The following is a 22,638-nucleotide window of genomic DNA, read 5'->3' on the forward strand; positions in this document are numbered from 1 at the left end:
GCAATCGCTATGCCATGAAAGTACTTGTGGCTTTTTCACTTAGTAAATAAATGCATGTTAGCATGCAAGCATTTGATAATGATCACTTAATTGAAGCACCTTATGAAGTGAATAAGTACTGGTCTTCCCAGTGAAGTCCAGTTTTATTCTCACTTATATAAACATACACAGTGAAGGGAAATTCTTGGATGCTCATCTCCAGGTAAAGTTGAAATATATCGTACCAGTATCATAGAAAATAGACAAACAAATCAAATATAGAATATTAACATTGATTTAAAAACAGTATAAACACACAATATAACATTATGATCTATTTTCTCATTGTTTATTTGGGTCGAAAGTATTTTCATGCAGGATTTTGAATCTGTTTAAACCCCTTTCAGATCTCTGATCGGGGAGCTATAACCTCGAAGCTCAAACTACACGACACACAGAGAATAATGGGAGTTTCTCTTCTGTGCTTTCATGCTGATTGTCAAGCCGGAGGTCAGTCTGGGTTCGCGCCGATCCCAGGAACTGGATGGATAACATCAGGGATGTTATTATTGACAATAACTGCTGTTTTGACCAGAAACACCCGGGCCGAGTCACGGGACGGCCCTCGTCTGGCTTCACTGCAATCGAGGCCCGTCTGACCGGCCGAGGTCCCGGCTCCACTTGTCCCCCGCCCGGTCTCAACAGCCTCCAAATAGTCCATTCACGCTCGACCACCGCCGTGCAAAGCGTGCATTAATATACAAAAGTGTGGCACGGTTCCTGCGAGCTGTATTTGACGAGAATGAAAGACGGGGAATGGGAGGTGCGTGCGTATCGATGACATGTACACTACCGGTCAAAAGTTTGGGGTCACTTAGAAATGTCTTTATTTTTCAAAGAAAAGCACTGTTTTTTCAATAAAGATAACATTAATCAAAAATACACACTATACATTGTTAATGTGGTAAATGACTATTCTAGGTGGAAACGTCTGGTTTCTAATGAAATATCTCCAGAGGTGTATAGAGGCCCATTTCCATCAACGATCACTCCAGTGTTCTAATGGTACATTGTGTTTGGTCATCGCCTTAGAAGACTAATATCTGATTAGAAAACCCTTGTGCAATTATGTTAGCACAGCTGAAAACAGTTATGCTGGTGATATAAGCTATACAACTGGCCTTCCTTTGAGCTTGAAGTTTGAAGAACAAAATTAATACTTCAAATATTAATCATTATTTCTAACCTTGTCAATGTCTTGACTATATTTTCTATTCAATTTTCAATTCATTTGATAAATAAAAGTGAGTTTTCATGGGAGACACGAAATTGTCTGGATGACCCCAAACTTTTGAACGGTAGTGTGTGATGGAAATGATGCACGGCTGAGCCGCGTACGGACATGTCGGACCTTCAGAATGTGATTAATCTGCGTTGATGGCGTGAGCGGTGAGCCTTAAACTCAGCTGTTGGTCTCCCAGTGAAGGTTAAGACTCAGAGCGATGAGAATGCGACATGGAGACGACCCGGATGTCCACGTGGCGCTGAGTGAGCGGCTCGTCTTCAGGGGAAAGTCGTCAGAGACGCTCGGACAACATCTGCTCCGCGACGTTTAAAAAAATGTTTCCTCTTGAATGCATTTCACGTGGAAGAAAATAATATGAGAATCAATATTGCAGTTTGTAAATTTCAGCCAGTTTTTGCAAACGGCGATCATTTAAATGATTTACTTTCTTGATTAACTGATTTATCATTTAGTTTATAATTCATGCTCATTGTATAATCTCCTAAATCTCAAAGTGGTGTTTTCATTAACCCACATGATTTTAGTTTGTTATCATAGCCGACAATGAAGAGAAGCAGTACATCCTCACAGCTGACATCATGAACATCTTTTAACATTCTTGGTTGAAAAATGACATTTATAATAAATATATTTTCAAAATAAAGTGTCTCCATCACAGCTAATGTCAACCTAAAGATTGCCCAGTTCTGGCAACTGGTTGCTATCAGATACACTTTCACACTGTGTCCTGTTTGAATGAGTTGCTTTCACTCAGCTTTTGTTTTTTAAATTTAATCTGAAAATAAAAAATATATTTACCCACATGTCCCAGCCTCCCACCGCACAGCCAGAGGTCTCTCCCATAAAGTGACGTTAAATAAATAATGTGTCGGTCCTCGTGAGTCCGGGTGTGAGCAGCTGTGATTGGTGGAGGCGGGCGGGGGCCGGCGGGGGCCGGCACTCCCGTCCCATCGGTAGTCTGTCCCTGGCAGCGGAGGAGGAGGAGGAGGAGGGACCATTCATTCTGCTGCGGGGCCCGGAGGAAACGTGGAAGATGAAGAGGAGACAGTGAAAAACCGACAACTCCACGAACAAGACACACACACAGAGACACACACGCACACACGCACACACGCACACACAGGTCCTCAGAGGCGAACAAAAAAGAAAGAAAAGAAGAGTAGAGAAGAGAAGAGTCGCAGCAGTTTCGCGTAAGTAGAAAATCTCTGTTTAAAAAAAGTATTTTTCTACCTCAATAATCGGTGAAGCAGTATTCGTGGAGGTTTTCTCAGTCGCGCGTATTGTGACTTTCAAGAGTTTTCACATTGCTGTTGCTGTTGTTGTTGTTGTTGTTTTGATTTTATTCTGGCGTTTGCTCACCGGAGCTTTCATGGGGAAACTCGTGGCAGGAAAGCCGAGCACACTGATGCTTTGCCCGGCAAGGCAGCAGCACAGTGTGACCCCCATCCCCCGTGTTATTATGGGATGTAAGTGTGACATTCATCACACGTGCGCTTCCTTCATTATTACGGGTTTTTATTCATAAACGAGTTCAATCCAAACCGACCACTGCAAGCTGTCACACAAAGTATGGATATAAAAGCGGAAATGGGTTTTTAATCCCCAAATAAACAATTTACGATAATGTTAACATCACATGTTCACATTTGAGAAGCTCAAACAAAACAAAGTCTGTTGCAGATTAATTTCTTATTAGTTAATCAATTTATCTTCTGGTGCAATTCATTATTACTTGCAGCTGTTTCAACATACCTTTCCCTTTTATTCCTCCATGTGTTGCTCCATGCATTATTACCTCGTAAAAGGGTTAATAAAGATGGAAAGATGACACATCAAAACTCTGCTTTAGTCCATAAATGGTGAAAAATGCCCTTTATAATGTCTCCAAAGCGAAAGATAATCTTTCCAAAAGTCCTATTTCGTCCGACGAACAGATTACAATAAAAAAAAAGACAGAATAGCAACAATGTAGAAGCTGTAATTAGGCTTTGTTTTGTATTTTATCTTGTAAAATTACTTCAAATGAAACGCCACGGTTAGTTTTCCATCGGAGGTTATATAAACCGAAAGCATCGCTGACACCTGGCACTGTGACACATAATGGAGGTCTATGATGCTGTTGTGACATCAGGAGGAGGTCTGTCAGTGGTCTCGACCAAGTGTGATACGTTCTTGTCTTTGTGTGCGTGTGTGTGTGTGTGTGTGTGTGTGTGTGTGTGTGTGTGTGTGTGTGTTGTGTTGTGTTTCAACAGTAAACCTGAGAACAGGTCCCACCTGTACGTGTTTGTGTGGGTAATGAGAAAGAGCTCCTGGGATGAAAGCTCTTTTTTTATTTATGTGTGAAGTCTTTGGGCCATGAGGCCATGAGGTGAATAAAGAACACATGCGTATAAAAACCACCATACTTTGATTTTATCCTACCAGCAGCGATTTTACACCCCCCCCCACACGTGTGATGCTCTTTAATTCGATGTTTTAACAGACTCGGTGTTCATGAGGCGCGTCGTGTTTTGGTTCCAAACCCCAGTCACTGATGCATTGTGGTAGGAAACATCATAACTGTCTTTTTCCACGTGGAATTTACTCCCTCTGCTACTCGATTAACACGGCAGCGCTCGTCGTTTTTGTATTTAATCGTAAATTGTTGTTTAACCCTCCTGTTACCTTTAGGGTCAATTTGACCCCATTCAATGTTTAACGTCGGTGTTCTTTGGGGTCAATTTGACCCCAGGCTGTTTTTCACTGTGTCAAACATATAAGAAATATCAACTTTTTTATATATTTAAAGGGCTATTTATGTAGTCAACAAACAAACATAAAGTACCTCACACTTAAACTTGGGAAACAATATTAATTCTAATAATTTTCTGGAGGTTTTAATTGCTGGGGTCAAATTGACCCCGAGGGTAAAATATGTTAGTAAATATAAAGGTAACAGGAGGGTTAAGTGTACAGTTGTCGCTTTATTACCAGCTGCAGCGTAGCCGCCGTGCGGTGTCGGCCCGCGAATTCAATATTCTGTAATTAGCTCGAGCTGTGTCGTTGTAATTTTATTAAATTTTTTTAAGGCACAGGAAAATAAGCTTCAGATGTTAAACGAGGCTTCGGTCGTCTCTGGAGGAGCGACTAGCGTCAAAGATGGCGGTTTGTCGCAGTCGGCTCTCGGTGGTTTGAGTCGATGTGCCAGGGCACGGGGTCCCTCAGGGCTCCGTGTTGGGCCCTTAAAATAATGCCGGGCTTCATTCGTTACGACCCTCCGTTCAGGCCACAGAACTGGCAGCATGGCAGCGCAGATGCTTTGGAGAAACTCTTCATTGTTTTTTTAAATACACTATTTTTTACTTTCCTTTCCTGAAATAGTAAACTTTCAAAGCGTGGAAATAAAATATTCACCAGACATATTTTTATGTTTTGTTTTTTGTTGCCCGGTGGCAGGTGAAGCAGTCGGTGCTACTTCTAATGCACGTAAATAATAATAATGATAATAAAAATAATAAAAGATAAACTACCATGCCATCCATACAGACCACATCATCTGTGTCTGGTGCTTTTCTCTGGGCCTTGGTGGCTGCTGGCATTCATCCAGGATGCCTGGCTGCAGGTTATGGGAGAGGGTCAGTCCACGTGTCTCCCTTGTCTCCCTTCCTGTTATGACGACTATTCGTGGAGGATTTGATCTTCATCTCCAAAGCATTCGGAGACTAAATAAACACTTTTAAAGCGCCTGTGAGACCCCCCCCCCCCCCCCCCCCCGCTGATGGAAATCAGACCTGGGCACTATCAGTGTGTGCTTGAAACCGAAGCCAGGGCCGTGGCATCACCGTGACCGGAGTGTGAAATCCACTCATCGAACGGACGCTCACCGGGTCAGAGGTCAACCGGATGACTCCGGCCGGCTGGGGTTAACATCTGGATTACAGATTGTTCCAGCCCTGCTGTGGCTAGGAGATGAATCCCGATAACAAGACTGGTTTCCACGGGCCATATTTCCTCAGACTACTGTTGCACTACTCTGGAGTTCAAATATTCACTTTCCCAGCTGTTTTTTTTGACGATCAGCACTTTTTTTTGTAGGGGGGGGGGGGGGCATTATTTCGCCCACAGTATTCTTTTGTTTCTCAACGAGTGCGGTCAATAAAAGTTTCTACGGAAGCGTCCAGGAAGTGCTGTAATGAAACCGACACATCACAGAGGCTTTAAATAAGCGTCTCGTTGCCTTAAAAAATTGTTTATGTGGCCATAAACTTGACGTAAAGCAAAAGGAAGACGGTCTTAAAGATTCCGTCAAATCTTAACTGGGTCGCATGACGCGATGAGGTTTTCCGTTGCAGGCGGAAAGGAGCAGTTCTGAGGGGATTGAAAGCAGCCGTGTGTCCGAGTTTGTTAGAAACGGTCCGTTTCTAACCGGTACTGGAAAAGTCTGGGTCACAGTCTGAGTTTACAGAGGAGCAGAGCGGCGTCCGGGAGGCTTTGTTCTAAATAATGGGATCCAATAGCAGATCGGCTCGTCGTCACCCGACCCGGCTGCTCGGGCCACAATTGGACCGATGTCTCCTCTCAGTATCGATATCGGTAAAAGTCTTCTCTGGGTTCACAGATCAGGGACGGAGTGAATCCGATGGTGGCGGTTTGTAGTTTTTCACGGGGGGAAAATAGAAGTTAGCGAGTCGCAACTGAAACCTAAATCCTCCTCTTCATTCGGCTGCAGAGAGTCGCCCTTGAGCTCAAACCACGTCACCCCCGTGTGAAATGTGACGGCAGCGTTCGCGTGATGACCTCCGTGGCCCTCTGAGTGACACAACACCCCCCTACACACACACACACACACACACACACACACACATGCTACACCGTGGGGCAGTCATGCTCTCTGATCAGATTGGGAGAAATGAGGAGAAAGAATCGGCGGCGGTTTGTTTTTGTTCCTTTGTGGCGGAGCTGGGGGGGGGGGGGGGGGTCTCAGGGGAGCGCGCGGCAGACGGCCGGCGGGCCGTGCAGCTGCGTGGCCTCCAGCGCTCCACCTCGGCCCCGAGCAGCTGCAGGCTCGTTAAACTGTGCCGGTCGTGTTCAGTCCACTTGGGTTCAACCCCCCCCCCCCCCCCCTCGCAGTGGATGAGGGGTGAGGAGGGAACCTTTTATTTACCATGAATTATAACACATTAAAAGTTTATATCTATATATATATGCTAAAAACTAAATATATAGAAATATATATTGAGTGATGTATATTTATATTAAATGTTTAGCATATATATATGTATATATATGTATATATTTAGTTTTTAGCATGTATATATATTTTTTAATAATATTTCGATGAAAGTCAAACACATGCAAAGATCTTTATTTGAATTTTTGTTTTCACTTTTTTTAATGTCTGGTTTGTTGGTTGTTGAGGTAGTTTTGTTGTTTTGGAAAAACTGGCAATATTTTTGAACTATTTATGAAAATGAAATGAATATAAAGAAGGCGGTTGCCGGTCGGATTTGGAGAGAATCTTCTTTCTTTTGACCCCCCACCATGTCTCCTCTCTGAGCTGATATGTCGTACCCGACGTGTCTGGATGTTGATCGATCTGGAGCCGCTCGGGGGGGGGGGACCTCGGCCTCTCGGCCGTATGCTAATCGGGGGGGGGAAAGGTCGCGACCCGCCACAATGGGCCGTCTGTGTGTGACGTGCGATAAGACGGCGTCGTACGGTCAGTGGGGCTCAGGTCGTGGAAACGGCTTCAAGCTGCATGAGCCAGATTACACGAGTTTATGTGAGAGGGAGAATACAATGACAACAAAGAGGTGGATTATTACCTGAAGGCGGTCGCTTATTATTATCTTTCATTGGACAAATAGGAACAAATATAGCTCGGGAGATGTTGGTATTGCTGTCTCTGAAGCTGGAGCCAGCAGGTGGTCCAGCTGGTCCAGCCCCCCCCCCCCCCATAAAAAAAAGTCCCCTTCGTCCCACTGGTCGTTCCCTCTAGTCGACTCCTTTCACTTTCACTCACTTTCACTGGCGGCTCTCAGCACGGAGGTCCGATTCCCCCCAGTGTTTGTGTCCCGGTCGCTTTCACCAGCGCCATGGAAACCCTTTCTTTGTTTCAGTCTCCAGCTCATTAGCACCAGTGGTTTTAGAACATTCGCTGATGAAGCATTTATTTGACCAGGTCAAATGGGCTAAGCGGCTTTATTTGACCTCAACACACACATATCGGTTAGTCAGTTCATCAGATGCTAATATTTATACCGTATGTTAAATGTTTTTTTAATTTTTTTGAATATACAGTACAAGCTTGCACGCCGACATGCGGTTGTCGCCCCCTCCACGCTACTCACACACACATCGGGTACAAACAGATGTGTGAATATTTTAACGACGATAGATTATAAGCAACTGAATAGAAACAAACTCCTGTGTGATTTTTAAATACATGGCATATTTTACCCGTGACTCCCTAGTTTTGGGGAAGGGGTTAAATGTAAAAACCTTTCGAGGGTTCATTATGAAACTTTGGGGTTAAACTTTCTGTAAAGCCTCAGGAATCTCTTGAGTAAACGTCCGCGCTGATCTTCCCTCTGCAGCTGTGGATTGATGTGCGGCGGGCGGGCGGGGGGAGGGGGGGGTGCTCCAGGTGACCCCTCCGCCGGGTGGGATAAAGTTACAGCACCTGTGGGGCCGCGCGGCCGCCCGCTTTCCCACGATTCACCCGGTCGACCGAGAATCGCCCCGGAGCTCTGCACTGATGTGAGAAAGGCCTAATTGAATTACCCCTCCCCCCCCACACACACACACACACACACACCCACACCACCACCACATGCTCATCCACAGATGCATCCTGTTTGATTCCATCTCGGGTTCGATCGGCACCGCTCCGGGTTCGGCTACGAGCTCATTGCCCCGCTCGGCTCGGTTTGACCTTTTGACCTCCGGCTCGTCCCAAAAACCCCTCTGGACTCGCATGCTGGCCGGGAACGAGAAGCATTTCTGTGTTTGCTGTTGTCATCTGGGGCCCTCGGCAGCTAAGTGGCATTTGCACATCTGAAGACGAGCGGGGACGACGGCGTCGCCCGCCGCGTGGAGAAGGGAGAGTAAACACACACACACACACACACACACACACACACACACACAGACACACACACGCACACACACACGCACACACACACGTACACACACACACGTACACACACGTACACACACACACGTACACACACACACGTACACACACACACGTACACACACGTACACACACACACACGTACACACACACACACACACACACACACACACACGCACACACACACGTACACACACACACACACACACACACACACGCACACACACACGTACACACACGCACACACACGTACACACGCACACACACACACACACACGTACACACACACGCACACACACACACGCACACACACACACGTACACACACACACACACACACACACACACGTACACACACGCACACACACACGTACACACACACGCACACACACGCGCACAGGCACAAGAAAAAGTGAATCACAGAGGGCAGTAATGACAGAGTAGGGAGACAGAGAGCAGGCGCAAAGGGAGGGAGGAGGAGGGTGGAGAGAGAGAGAGAGACAGAGAGAGAGAGAGAGAGAGAGAGAAAGAAAGAGAAGCTGAAGCTTTTGTTTCACAATTAACTGGAGCGCCTCCGAGTCAGACATCCGTGATCCATCTCCCAGGGGCCGGCGTCTGGAGCTGCCTTTCTGACCTCTCTCTCCCCCTCCTTCCTGCGCGCCTCCCCTTTCTCTCTCCCCCCCTCCCTCCCTCCCCCTCCAGCAGCAGCGTGCCTCCCCTTCCCCCCCCCTCCCTCCTCCCTCCTCCCTCCCCCCTCCCTCCCCCTCCAGCAGCAGCGTGCCTTCCCTTTCGACAACCCCGCTGCCCCAGAGATCACTCACTCTGAGGAGGGGAACCCCCTTCTTCTTTTTTAGTCGCTGCCTCTGACCTCCATCTGTTATTCTGTCCTTCTGTCCAGAATTGACTTATCATGTCCACATTCATGTGCTTCTGAAATCCTTTTTTTCCCTCCCATTCGCCCTTGTTTCCACACCAAGTGGCCATTTTTTATTTACTAAAGACAGCGTTGGGTGACAGTTTTTTAAATACCGGGTCTGCTGTATCGGTCTGGAATGGAGCCTTTGTGTCATTATTCCTGTTTGCATTCGAAGTATTGCAAAAAAAAGTGGTTGAGATGGTTGAGACAGAGTTGATCCGGGTAATGGAAACGCTTTTTACACAATTAATTCTGCTGTAGCGAGAGTTTAACTCGCCCGACTGATCAGCTGTTTCTGCTGTCCCCGTCTCCTCTGACGTTCCCAATGGAACACGGCCAAAACTTCCCAGACTGACCCCGATTCTGAGGACCTCCCTCCACATTTCTCTCGCGGTCGAGGAGGAGACTCGTCGCCTAAACAGCCGTTTCAGTGTCTACGTTCTGCTCGGCCGATAATGTAAACGCTTGTCCTCTTTTCAGGATGGTCAGGCACGTTCAGGGAGCCGCGACATGGCCCCCGTTGCTGAGGGCCGTTGGATTCCACGGGGCCAGTAGCCTGTGACACTGACTGGGAATCTTTATCACCGAGGGTTCAAACGTTCAGAGGCTAGACAGGAAAGACGAGGCCTCGCAGAGACAATTACAGACACGATAACCCAATTTGGCGAGACTGCAGCACATGGCGTTCCTCGCAGGAGTGTGTGTGTATGTGTGTGTGTGTGTGTGTGTGTGTGTGTTTGAACTCACGTGAAACCCATTTACCCATTATATCTGTCACCATGTCTGGTATAAACTTGGCTCTCATCCAACCCTGAGAAATGACCTTCCTCTCCACATTAAAGAGCACTTGTCTTTAATGATCCGGAGAGACCTCCAAGATGACATCACCACATCTGAACAAAGACAACTCGATCAAAATCAGTTAATAATCACACATATATATGTATATATATATTTTGATGTCCTCTTGGATTCCATATTTAACCTTGAAAGCTCTTTATCTCTAATGAGAGTTATAAACCCTCCTCCCTGAGTGATCCCCCCGCAGACATCTGTCGTGTTTAACGTTGAGCTACCGGACTAATCACTGCAAGGTGATGTCATCGCTGTGTGTGGTCTGGATTTTATAGGCCGGACACACACACATATATATATATACATATATATATATGCATATATACAGTATATATGTATATACAAGAGAGGAAATTGGATAGAGTGTGGCTAATCATTGCATTAGTGCAGAGTGTAGGGAGCAGAAACACACGGCGTGTTTGTACTTTACAGGCCGCGTCCTTCTGTAACTGCTGTGTTCAGTGTTTTTGTGCAGAGGTGGAAAGGGGGCGTGAAAGGGAATTAAAGGGAGATGGAGCTGGACCTCTGGGGTGTGACGTCATTTCAAAAGGGGTTCAACCGATTTGTGCGTCCAGACGATCACCTCAAAGAATTCTGGGGATGAATTGTCTTCGGATCTTCGGATCTTCGTAGAATCTTTGTTTCTCGGTGGATTTACGGCTGATGCGTGATTAAGGACCGGGTTAGAAAACATCTGCTTCTGTGATTAAAAAAAAGAAGTTCATTGAACAAGCCTGTGTACGATTTAGCAAGAAACGTCCAATTACCGAGCTTTAAATATTGTGTTGAAGTGCGCCGCTAATGGCGGATAGAAGCTCTTTGAAGTGGACGCGGGCGTTGTGACGTCATCCGTTGGTTTCTTCACCGCCGTCGCCATCTTGGCTACTTTGCAACCAGTGAATGGAACTGACCGTATAATAATACATCTAAAGCTTTTAGACCTCGACAAACGCCATGGTGAAGACCTGTCAATCACCTTGTAGCCCCGCCCTCCAGCATACCCTGCTTTATGGTCTATTTGACCCCGCATGGACCATCATTTACAAAATCAACATCATGCTGTATTGAAGAAGACTTGAAGCGAGAGATTGAGACCATAAACTCATGTTTACAATGTTTACTGAGGGAATAAAGAGAGTCGTTTTCTCATAGACTTCTTCAACCAGATGAGTCGCTCCCTGGTGGTCAGCGGAGAGAATGCAGCTTTAAGACACAAAGTATTGGCTTCACTTTTCAGAAGTGGAGGTTGCTGTCTGACTCAGCTTTTTTTATTTTACTGGTGAGAGGGAAAACAAAGAGTAGCGCTGTGTGCCACATAAAAACCCAAAAGAGCTGTAAGATGCTGAAACGCTTGTGGGTTCTTGACTTCGAGCAACTCCTTCCACATTACAGAGCCATTGCCTTTGAAATTCTGGCTCGATTTTGGGGCGAATTCACCAACTGTGGCACCGTGTTTTGTGTCCCGACTGCAACAACAACGCTCCCTCTGACTCACGGCTCTGACTGGGTTCTTCTTCATGGCGACAGCGGCAGAGTTTCTTGGGTCTTGTAGTATTTAAAACCTGACAGAAACAAGGTTGAAATAATTAAAACTCGTGGTTAAAACTTACATGAACAGGATCTTTGCACCAGTCCCATCTGTCTACGTTCAGTCCCATTGAGGATTTCTTGAAACATGTTGTTTCTGGCTCACTGTGGCCGCCGGCGGGCCGAGCTCGCGCCCAAACCCGAGGCGGAAGCGGCACGGACTCCAGAAACCCAAAGTTTTTTTTCTTTTCTTCCCTCCTCTCTTTGAAGAGCGCCTGGCAAAGGCCTTCAAAGCCCGTCTGTCTCAGCTCTGGCTCCAACAAATGATGTGTGGTGAATGTATTGCAGCTGCCCAGCTGAGCCGGAGCAGACAATGCTTATTGTTAACAACAAGAATTGCTTTTTATTTTGTATATACGTTGCATACAGTTCACATGACAAAGTACAGCATCGTGAAAAGCCATGTGCCACGGATATCAGGCACTTCTGCTGGTTACATATATATATATATATAATATATATATATATATGTATATATACATATATATGTATATATATATATATTTGTATACATTTATTTATATATATATATGTATATTTATGTATTTATATATATTTATTCCTATATATATATATATATTTGTATACATTTATTTATATATATGTGTATATATACGTATTTATATATATTTATTCATAGATATATATACATATTTATATTTACTTTATATATATATATATTTATATATATATATATATATATATGTATACCTGTAAACTCTAGAAACAGATGGCAACAATTAGTTTGTAATTCATAAAAATCCCCTTTTTTTGTTGTTTATCTTTAGATAAACATGTATTTGACCTTTTTGGAGATTAGCCAGCAGAGGTGCACAAACAATCTGTGTGTGTGCCTGAAGAGAGGAGTACGGGGGATTGGAGGAATGCATGTGCAACAGATGCAGACGGTTGTGGAGGACGCGCTATTAGAGCTTGATGTGTCTTAATGAAAATGAGCTCTGATTTAGATGAACCAGCAAACTGACTGGAGACCGCTCTGTCCGAGGTAGAGCTGCAGCGGTCATTTAAAACCTTTATTTTCATCATCGGTCAACGTGCCATGCGAGGAATTTAGGTTGTCGGGGGAAAAAAACTTCAGTTTAAATATCCTACAGCGCAGGATGACATCATCAAAACAAAATAACTTACTGGAAGAGAACTTTTTTTTAATGAATCAGAATCATAAAATTGATTCATTCTCTTATGATTGATTAATTGAATAATCCCCTCATCTCAGCCTTATGTCAGAAGGTAAGAGAAACAAACAGCTCACTCATATAAAGTTACTGTGAGGAAACGAAACAATCCTCAATTTAATAATCTATTTAAACGAGACCATCAGAGAGAAGATTCTCTATGTCTTTATAGTTATTCTCATTGTTTGACAAAATCAGATTCCCTCTCCCCCCCTGCTTCCAGTCGTTATGCTAAGCTAAGCTAATCACTCCAGCATCTATTTACTCACATGACTCTCAAGCAAGAAGGTGAATAAGTGTATTCACCATACCTCCTGTTACGTTTAGGGTCAATTTGACCCCATTCAATGTTTAACGTCGGTGTTCTTTGGGGTCAATTTGACCGCAGGCTGTTTTTCACTGTGTCAAACATATAAGAAATATCAACTTTTTTATATATTTAAAGGGCGATTTAGGTAGTCAACAAACAAACATAAAGTACCTCACACTTAAACTTGGGAAACAATATTAATTCTAATAATTTTCTGGAGGTTTTAATTGTAAAATATGTTCGTAAATGTGAAGGTAACAGGAGTTTGTGTCATCACTTTAAAGGGCGGAACAGCACAATTTATATATATATATAATATATATATATATATTATATATATTTTTATATATAACAGGAGGAAATTAGAATATTATATTAAAGTTAAAGTTCTTTATTTTCTTTAAAAAACAAAAAAAACAAAAAAACAAATTTCTGGATTTACAAATCAAATGAAATTTTTTTTCAAAATTTTTTTTTTTTTTTTATTTTTGATTATACAGACACAAAAAAAAAAAACAATCCTATCTCATAAATAAATTTTAATAAGATTTCAGACTAAAAAAAAATTTTTGCAGGGTGTGCAGTGAAATAGACAATTCTAACAGGATTTGTTTAATACCCTACTAGTATACTTTTTTCATGATATTCTAAATTTAGCTATAATAAAGAGCCTTTTGTGCTGGACCATGCTGCAGAACCCCCCCCCCCCCCCCCCAGTAATAGTCTGCCCCCAGCTGTGAAAGGGTCCAGCAGCACAGCTCCTAAACAGTTGCTTTGTAATGAATCCAGAATGCAGGGCATTTTGTGTCATCACTTTAAAGGGCCGGAACAGCAGCAATTTATATATATATATATAATATATATATATATATTTTTTAAAATAAATATGTATATATGTATATATGTATAGATATATATATATATTTTATATATATATATATGTATATAATATATATATCCACTTCTGTTAATTGCAAAGTGCCCCGACAAGAATTCACCCCGGGGACAAAACATCCTCCACAATTATTGTGTTGTCCTCCGTTGGCGAGCCGTTTTTATCCTCCGTCGCTGCTCATTTCATGGAACTTGTCGGTAAAATTCTTGCTTTGCTTTCATCTCCTTTTTTTTCGCCAGATGACAGCGTGAGAAAAAAGAAGGAGATAGTCAGGTGTTTGAACAGTGTGCCGCCGGTGTTATTGAGTTCTCAATCTTCCACCGCTGAAGGAACCCAACAAGTACCAAAGTGTCACATTCGACGCTGAAGAGGCCGCTGTGTGCTCGGTGTTTGTCATCTGTGTATTACTTAGCGCTCATTCCAGAGTTGTTGTGGCAAAATCACTGCTTGTTTTTCCACTGTTCAAAACCCAGACGCCAATGTTGAGTATACCTTACTTTGATTATGTCATATATTACCTTATCAGAGTATCACTTTGCATTTAAAAAAAAGAAATGCTGTTTTTTTTCTGACCTCGACGATTTATTTTGGGGTTCCACACCTGCTGCTGGAGGGCAGCTCAGGTGTGGAGAGGTTTGAGAGCATGAACACCCAAAGATTTATCAACAAAATATGATCAGAATTTTTTTATTAACTTGTCGTGGTGGGGAACAAAGACACATCTCAGATGGAAAAGATGACCTCTTTCATTTCACAGATTCAACTTTTCTTTCTGTCTTTAAAAAACAACGCAGTGGAAATAATATTGATTCAGCAAATGCCACCTAAATAAATAATTTGTTCCTGCATGCACGATGCACTTAAAAGAGAAAACACTTACCGGCCCGCTGCAGGTCGTAGAATCTGACGGCTCGTAAATGATTGCTCGACAGCGGCGGCGGCGGCGGGCCGAGGTGGAGCCCTCGCCCCCCCGAGCGACCACGAGCTGAAGAGCGACGCTGCAGCGAGGCGCTTCCTCCGTGCCTTCGTCCTCCGGGAAGAACGTCTCTCTTGTTGCGTTGACTTTGATGAAGGACCAGATCCACATGTTGGGAACATTAGAAGGAACTTTTTTTTCTTCTTCTTTAAATGTATGTGTGACAGCTGTGACCAGAGGAGTTCGGTTTTCTTCCATTCTTAAAAAGAATTTCTTCAAATTTGGCACAAAAATGAACTGAATAGACTTTGATTGTCACTGTGACATCACAAAAAGTGCTATTTCTGAAGTGCTGAGTTAATAGAGGACAATAATCAAGATAAAATGGCGAAGCGATTACATTTTGGACAGACATGGATGTGTTTGCTGATACCCCCCCCCCCCTCTCCTGTGGTGTTGAACGAGACAAAGGAGACTTTGTATCTTATCTATCGTCAAGGAAAGCTAACCCGTGTGTCTCTGTGTGTGTGTGTGTGTGTCTCTGTGTGTGTGTGTCTGTGTGTGTGTCTGCTGTGGAAAAAGCCCCGAGGCCACTGATTACACGCATTGTCACAGAAACAATGTCCCCCACTGTCACATGACATTCATCTATTTGCACAAGCCTCGACCTTTAGCCTCCTCCGGAGAGAGCGAGCCTTCCGTGGCCCTCTTGTGTGCCCGTGTTGGGGGAAAGCTCTGCGGTGCTGTTGATGTTGTGACTATTGACTTCAGACTATTGACCAGAGCTGAGTGCTGCTTCTCTCCGGACGATATCCATTAAAAACGAAAAAGCCTCGACGGTGCCGAGAAAAAAGGGGGAGGAGAGAGTCGTCCATTAGTTAATCATCTCCAGCGAGGCGTGTTTGAGAGGTGTGTGTGTGTGTGTGTGTGTGTGGACACACATCATCTTTAGAGTCCGTGCATAAAGCATGGAGCTGAAGTTATTCACTCATTTTTGGATGTCTGTGTGATTCCAGATTGAAAACGAAGCTGTCACAGGAGTGATGATGTAAGTCCCTCCCGGGGACTCGGGTGCATGACATAAGCACGACGTAATGCACACAATGTGTTTTCTTGTGCTCGACATGATGCAACGTCCCCCACAGGGACCCGCGTCACGTCAAATTAGCGATGCAGACATCAGCGTCTTTTTTCTTTCTTTCTTCTCTCTCTTTACGACGAACATGTGAAACAGTTTTAAAGTTCTCTCCAGGTGCAGCTGCTCGTCCGTCTCAGGTTAGAATGGAAAAATACCAAGAAAAAAAAAAGATGCTCATTAAAACGCCGCGGAGCCAACGATGACTGAACCGCCGCTCTCCGGAGACGGTATGGTTTTGTGATTTGGACTCATGGTTGTTTCTGGTGACTCCATGTCGGGAGCAGAACCTGGAAAAGTCATGGAATTTTAAAATGGTAATTTCCAGGCCTGGAAAAGTCATGGAAAAAACTCCAATTATAAAAGTTTTTGAAAAAGTCATGGAAATGTGTTATAATCACATGTTCATTTACGCCGACTTTGAAATAATTGCTATGTTTTTGTTTTTTTAAAGATGCTCAAAAACGCACAACATTTTCTAAATTGTTCATGTTTATTCGGAGATTTCAGTTTGGTCGTGTAAATTTGGTTTAAAGTCATTGAAAAGTCCTGGAAATCCACTGGTCAAAATGTGTAAGAACCCTGAGTTGAGAGAGGACGCTGACATAATCTGGATTCGGGAGGGGGGGGGGGGGGGGAGAGAATCCGTCCACACGAGAGGTCGGTGTTGTTTGCCCTTGTGTTTGCATCTGAAGTGACTCCGTGTACAGAGCTCTTCCTCACGGGATGGAAGGCCCTTTGGAGTTTGTGTGCAGGCCGACAAAACAAACCGGTTTCCTGCTTTTCTTCTTCTGGTGTTATTGGGGTTCCTGGCACCTGCCGGTCACCGGTGGAAACCCCAGCTGCTCCCACGGGGGCCCTATTGTTCCACACGTCGGGGCTTTAACGCCGGCTTCTCGCTGCGAGCGAGCGGCTCCAAAGTCATCTGGGAAAGTTAGAGCAGCTTTGAAAACAAACTTTCTCCGATGCACAGTTGCGAAATGAGTTTTTTCCTTTTTCTGCCAGCGTCAATCATATCTGATCGATCCCCGTAGAGCTGAGTTTATACGAGACAACGTCGTGGGGACGAGCAGCTCTTTGGAAAGCTGCAGGCAAAAAAATCACGAGTGTATAAAAAAGCGTTTGTGTACATTCACAGAATCAGTAACTTCTTTTAAATCACTTCTTAAAACCCATTTTTATAGAACAGCTTTTAAGTGATGTCATCCTTTTATGCTGATCTTTGGTTCCCCTAATTTAGTTTTTCTGTTTTTATTAATTTATTTTTAATTTAAAAAAATATATATTTTTTAATATTTGTATCTTACCATTCTATTTGTTTTGCCGTAACTCTCTGTAGAGCACGTTGTAGATTTTGTTTTTAAAGGTGCTATATAAATAAAGTTATTATTATTATTATTATTATTATAAACAACAACAAGGACGATTGGAAACGTAAAGAGAGAGAAAGTTGGCTTTAAATCTGAGGTTTAGAGCCAGCTTCCAGTTTCCACTACGTTCATTATGTCTCGTGAGTTTAGTTTAACCAAAGAGTCATTTTCAGATTTATTTATTTAGATATATTTGAAGGTAAAGTTATCCAGTAGTATAGAAAAATAAATGATAGATTCAGAGCAGCATCTATTGCAATATTGACTCAGTTGCCAGTTTATTAGGAACACTTTGCTAAATCAAGTCTGAAACAGCAACAATGCAATAAATCCTCCAATCACAGAGGTTGTAATCAAATAAAGAGTTTGGGTTTGATTGAAGGAGCTTCGCAGAGTCTTTGAGACGTGTTTCTAATAAACGGGCGTCCAGTTGTATGTTTTCCATGTTACTTCCCTGTGAGTCGTCTGGCCGCCTCTGTTCTAAGACCTCCGTGCCGCTTCAACCCCTCAGTTCACCGAAGGCGAAGCGCACGCTGGAAATCTCGCCGCTGTATTTATCCGGAGGAAGAAGGAGGAAGCTGTGGGCGTTGCGGGGGTGGCCATGTTTTTCCAACACGGAGGAGAACAACGGCGTGAGAGATATAATGAGCAGGGACCACCTGTGAAGGTCATTTCAAAGTGGAAAGCCCCGCCCCTCGCCCCGCTAAGAGAATAAACAGAAGAATTGTTTGTCACTTTATAAATAGGGAGACACTTCCTGTTATCTCACACTTGTTTTGGACTGGACCTCCCTTTGTCTTTGTGCTCTATGTTGGGACGCATCGATGAGGGGGGGGGGGGGGGGTGTCAAACACACTCTTATTTCTGATCGGGAGGTTTGTTGAACAGCTGTTATCCTCACATCACACATTCTGGATGTATAAGATGAGACGGTTTTAATAAATCCTGCAGAGCCGACAGATTTCTCCTCTTTGTGTCTGCTGGAAATCGCAATGTTTTGACTTTCTTTTGTGACTTTGGAATTTTTCCATAAATAGAAAACCGTGACGATCCCGTCTGGAAGTGGAAGCACTTACTCCCCCCCCCTCCCCCCCATGAAAACCGATCTGACAACAGCGGCACGCGTCTTCATTTCCCAGCTTCGCACCTCTGCGCTTTGGCCTCTCTGGCGTCTCCTTTTCACTCGCCGCCTCCCCTCGTTTGTCTCCATCCCTCGTCTCCTCGCCTCCTCGCCTCCTACGTGCCTGCTGGCGGGGGAAGACACCACTCGATACTTCTGTTGTGGGTAACTGGAGAGAGAGTCCGGTGCCAACGTTCCTCAGCGGTGCTTACTTTTGATTTTCAGGAGGGTATCGGGTTGAGGTCGGAGTGCCCACAACAGCAATGTCTCCGACCCCCCTCCGGCCCCCCTCGGGCCCCCGCTGTCCTCCCCAGGGGACGTTTGGATAAAGCAGCCAGCGAGGTCTCAGTTTGCAGGGGAGATTGTGTCGGAGCCACAGGGAATGTGGGATTAAACTGCACTCATCCCGAGCACAAAACACAGTGAGAACAATGCCCCCCGGGCCCCCAGAGGAGAGGGCCACATACCGTCCAGCCGGCTCAGCACAGGGACTGATTTCCTGAGTCTGGCCTGGGAAACAAAAAGTACGGCGATCCACCCCCTCCTCACCCCCTCCTCACCCCCTCCTCACCCCCCAGTGTTTATGGTCCCCGGGGCTGTGTGAAGGGGCTAAGGTGCTGGAAATGGTTAAGCATAATGGAGACACTGTTAGACCTGAGGGCCCCCAAGCTCCGCAGCTCTCTAACAGTGAGAAACGCCTCCCCCCCCCCCTCCCCCCCAGTCCATCAGCAGGCAGAGGAATTATAGGTGCGAAGAATGTAGACCCTTATTTCTTAAAAACCTGTCGAATATTCTAAATTGTTTCGCTCTTACATTGATGAAATGTCGATCAAAAAGTTAACGTCCAAAAAAAAGTCGAATATCTGGGGATTATTTGAATGTTAATGTAAACAAAGTGATGCTTAGAAGCATGTTTATGAAACGATCAATAATAAAGTGACATTTGTAGTTTCTAAGCCGGCTAAATATGTATTTTTAACACGTCTGCGGTGCTATGAGCTAAATGCTAACAAGCAAAATCACAAAGTACGACCAAGTTTGCCGAGAGCGTCGTTAGATTTTTTAGGTATTTCCGTTAAAAACGTAAGTGTTTTGCACTAAATTAAAAACATGGCGGGGAACATTACATAATTGCAAAAACGCTGCGGAGCCAACGATGACTGAACCGCCGCTCTCCGGAGACGGTATGGTTTTGTGATTTGGACTCACGGTCGAGAGCAGTTGACAGGGTTCGTACGGTCATGGAAAAGCTGGAAAAGTCATGGAATTTTAAAATGGTCATTTCCAGGCCTGGAAAAGTCATGGAAAAAACTCAAATTATAAAAGTTTTTGGGAAAGTCATGGAAATGTGTTAGAATCACGTGTTCATTTACACCTAGTTTGAAATAATTGCTATGTTTTTTTAAAGAAAGACGCTCAAAAACGCACAACATTTTCTAAATTGTTCATGTTTATACGGAGATTTCAGTTTGGTCGTGGGAATTTGGTTTAAAGTCATTGAAAAGTCCTGGAAAAGTCCTGGAAATCCATCGGTCAAAATGTGTAAGAACCCTGAGTTGAGAGAGGACGCTGACATAATCTGAACATTACATAATTGCCGTCGATCCCCCCGTCGGCGAGGTATTCCCGCCCGCCGCTAGCACGGCTAACGATGCGATGATTCTTCGCTGGAGGCTCTTGTTTGTGGGTCACGCACTTTCTGTTTTTTTGGTTTTTGTCACACAACAAACAGCGTGATCGCTCCTTCAGGGCGCCGCGCCGCTGTGACGGATGTTATCTCTGCCTCTGTTGCCGTTCCTCGGCCTCTTTTAATCCTCCGCTCAAAGGAGCACGAGCTGATTTCTAACCGCTCCGAGATGCCACGCAAGCTAAACCCCCCCCCCAAAAAAAACCCTCTTCTGCGGCACAACGTAACCGGCTCGCAAGATGAAGGCCACCCACTTCGAGACCGCTGAGAGATGTCAGGCGCTCCTTTTGTTTTTCATCGTCCTCTTAACCCTCGCGGCGTGGAACAATACGAGAAGATGAGGGGATTTCGTTGACCTCCTTCCTCGGAGAAGGAGGAGGCCCGGCTGAAGAGTGCCCCCCCGAGCCTCCTCCAGAAGTGGCTCCCGCTGCACCTCGCCGCTCGAACCTGGACCGACACGCACAGTCAGCCGGATCGCATAAACAGATGTTTCCAGGGGGGGGGTCGAAATGGAGCTGCGAGTGTTTTTGCGCGGCTCCGTTTTTTTTTTTATAGATTTTTTTTTATGAACAAAAAAAACAAAATTCAGAATATTTGTTGTGAAATAGCATTTACATTTTGTTATGCTGAAAATATTATTTTACAAAAAGAAAATATACAAATGTATAACCTTGTAGAAATCACCACACAAGGATGATGTTTTTATTTTTATTTTTTACATAAGATGAAAACAAGGAGAAAAAGAAAAGAAAAAATGTGTTTTTTATTATATTCCATGTATGTATTTGGACGTAGAACAAAAAAAAGGACTTTTGGGATTAGTGACCCCCCCCCACCTCCCAATACACTGCAAACCCAGCCGGAGGTGTGTCCCCGCTCACCTTATTCCTTTTTCCATCTCCTTCTCTCTTTCCCACGCCCCCCCCCCCCCCCCCCCTCCCACCCCCGCCCTCCACTATTGGCATTTCCTCACCTTCAGCACATCCGTGCGTTTATGCTCCGGTTCAGAAACGGGAGATATCTCTACGGTGCGTTCGACTGTAACCGCCGCTGACAGGAGCGTAATGGATAAAAGACGATGTGCCGTGACCTTGCCGGGGGGGTAAACGCGTCCGTCTCGCGACCTCATCTGTCGGATCACGTGAACGGATCGGCGGCAAATGCACGAATACGATCTTGAGCTTGTGAGTGACAATATATACACGCCAAAGCAGAATGTCTCATTGGAAAGAGGCGGAGCGAGGGACGGACGTCTGTGACCTGAATGCGTCTGTGCCGATTATTCAGGCCACGTTCTTGTGCTTGGACGACTTCTAACGTCGGCTCTTTGATGATTGAGAAAAAAAATGTTTTTCATCAACAGGAAATCACGTTGTTATGTCTGAAAGCGAGGTATGGAAACAGTTCCATGTTGGTAGCGAACACCCAGCGCTGCCCAGGCTGCGAGCCCGATGTCTAACATCTGTCGACCTGATCGGCCTTGAAGGGGCCAGATGGGGTCCGGGCCGAGCTCAGGCTTCTCTGATTGCGCGGAGAAGCGAGCGTACGGCGGCGGAGAGTCCCCCGACATCCATTATTCGCCTCTCGGGATCTGCTTTCGGGTTGCGTATTTGAGAGAGTGTGCTGTTTATTGGTTATTTGGGAGTTTTTCCTGATCCGATGTGAGGTTTTGGGGCAGGGATGTCTATGTGTACCGATTGTAAAGCACTCCGAGACAAATTTGTAATTTCTGAAATTGGGCTATACAAATAAACTGAATTGATTTGTTTACATCCATATTCTACCATCGGGCATGCTCTCCTCGCCCCCCAGAACATTTTCTCTGAGCACTCCAGAGAGCGATTGATTATCATTTTTCCTCAACAATCCATCAGGCCGTCCGTCCGTTTCCATCATCTCTCTCTCTCTCTCTCTTCCTCGGTGAACCCTGCGTAGCCTCTTCGGGGTGGCTGCGCGCTGACGTAACGCTCAGGATTGAAAACACGTGAAGATTTTAAAAAAAAAAACCTCATTCAGATATCCGCCAGGCACATCTGGGACTCGTGCGTCGACACGAGAGCCAAAACCAAGCATTTGGTTTCAGGAGTGTGAAATCACTTCCTGGCCCGACTCTGAATATCCAGGTCACGGGTTTATAGACACGGAACTCTTTGCTGTTTCCGTCGTTGTCATGACTTTACGTTGTCAGGGGGGGGGGGGGGAGGGGCTGATAGACCGGTGGGCTACAGTCGATAGATTAGATTAGATTAGAAA

The 22,638-nt window shown here is 44.8% G+C and overlaps 1 protein-coding gene and 1 long non-coding RNA gene across 2 annotated transcripts in view; one reads left to right on the forward strand and one right to left on the reverse strand.

Annotated features, from left to right (window-relative positions):
- The first annotated feature begins 2,341 nt into the window (after positions 1-2,341).
- The window catches only part of lhfpl2a (LHFPL tetraspan subfamily member 2a), a 41,320-nt gene continuing 21,023 nt past the window's right edge, over positions 2,342-22,638 (forward strand). The window contains exon 1 of the mRNA XM_056433252.1: positions 2,342-2,475. The gene's annotated coding sequence lies outside the window, so the exon portion shown is untranslated. The remainder of the gene's footprint in view (positions 2,476-22,638) is intronic.
- LOC130205747 (uncharacterized) lies at positions 11,410-15,476 on the reverse strand. Its single transcript, XR_008833961.1, has 2 exons — positions 15,038-15,476; positions 11,410-11,731 (listed from the first exon to the last, which is right to left on the reverse strand). It is a non-coding gene; the product is annotated as an uncharacterized LOC130205747 (long non-coding RNA).

The sequence above is a fragment of the Pseudoliparis swirei genome, chromosome 15 (assembly GCF_029220125.1).
Source record: "Pseudoliparis swirei isolate HS2019 ecotype Mariana Trench chromosome 15, NWPU_hadal_v1, whole genome shotgun sequence".
Taxonomy (NCBI): domain Eukaryota; kingdom Metazoa; phylum Chordata; class Actinopteri; order Perciformes; family Liparidae; genus Pseudoliparis; species Pseudoliparis swirei.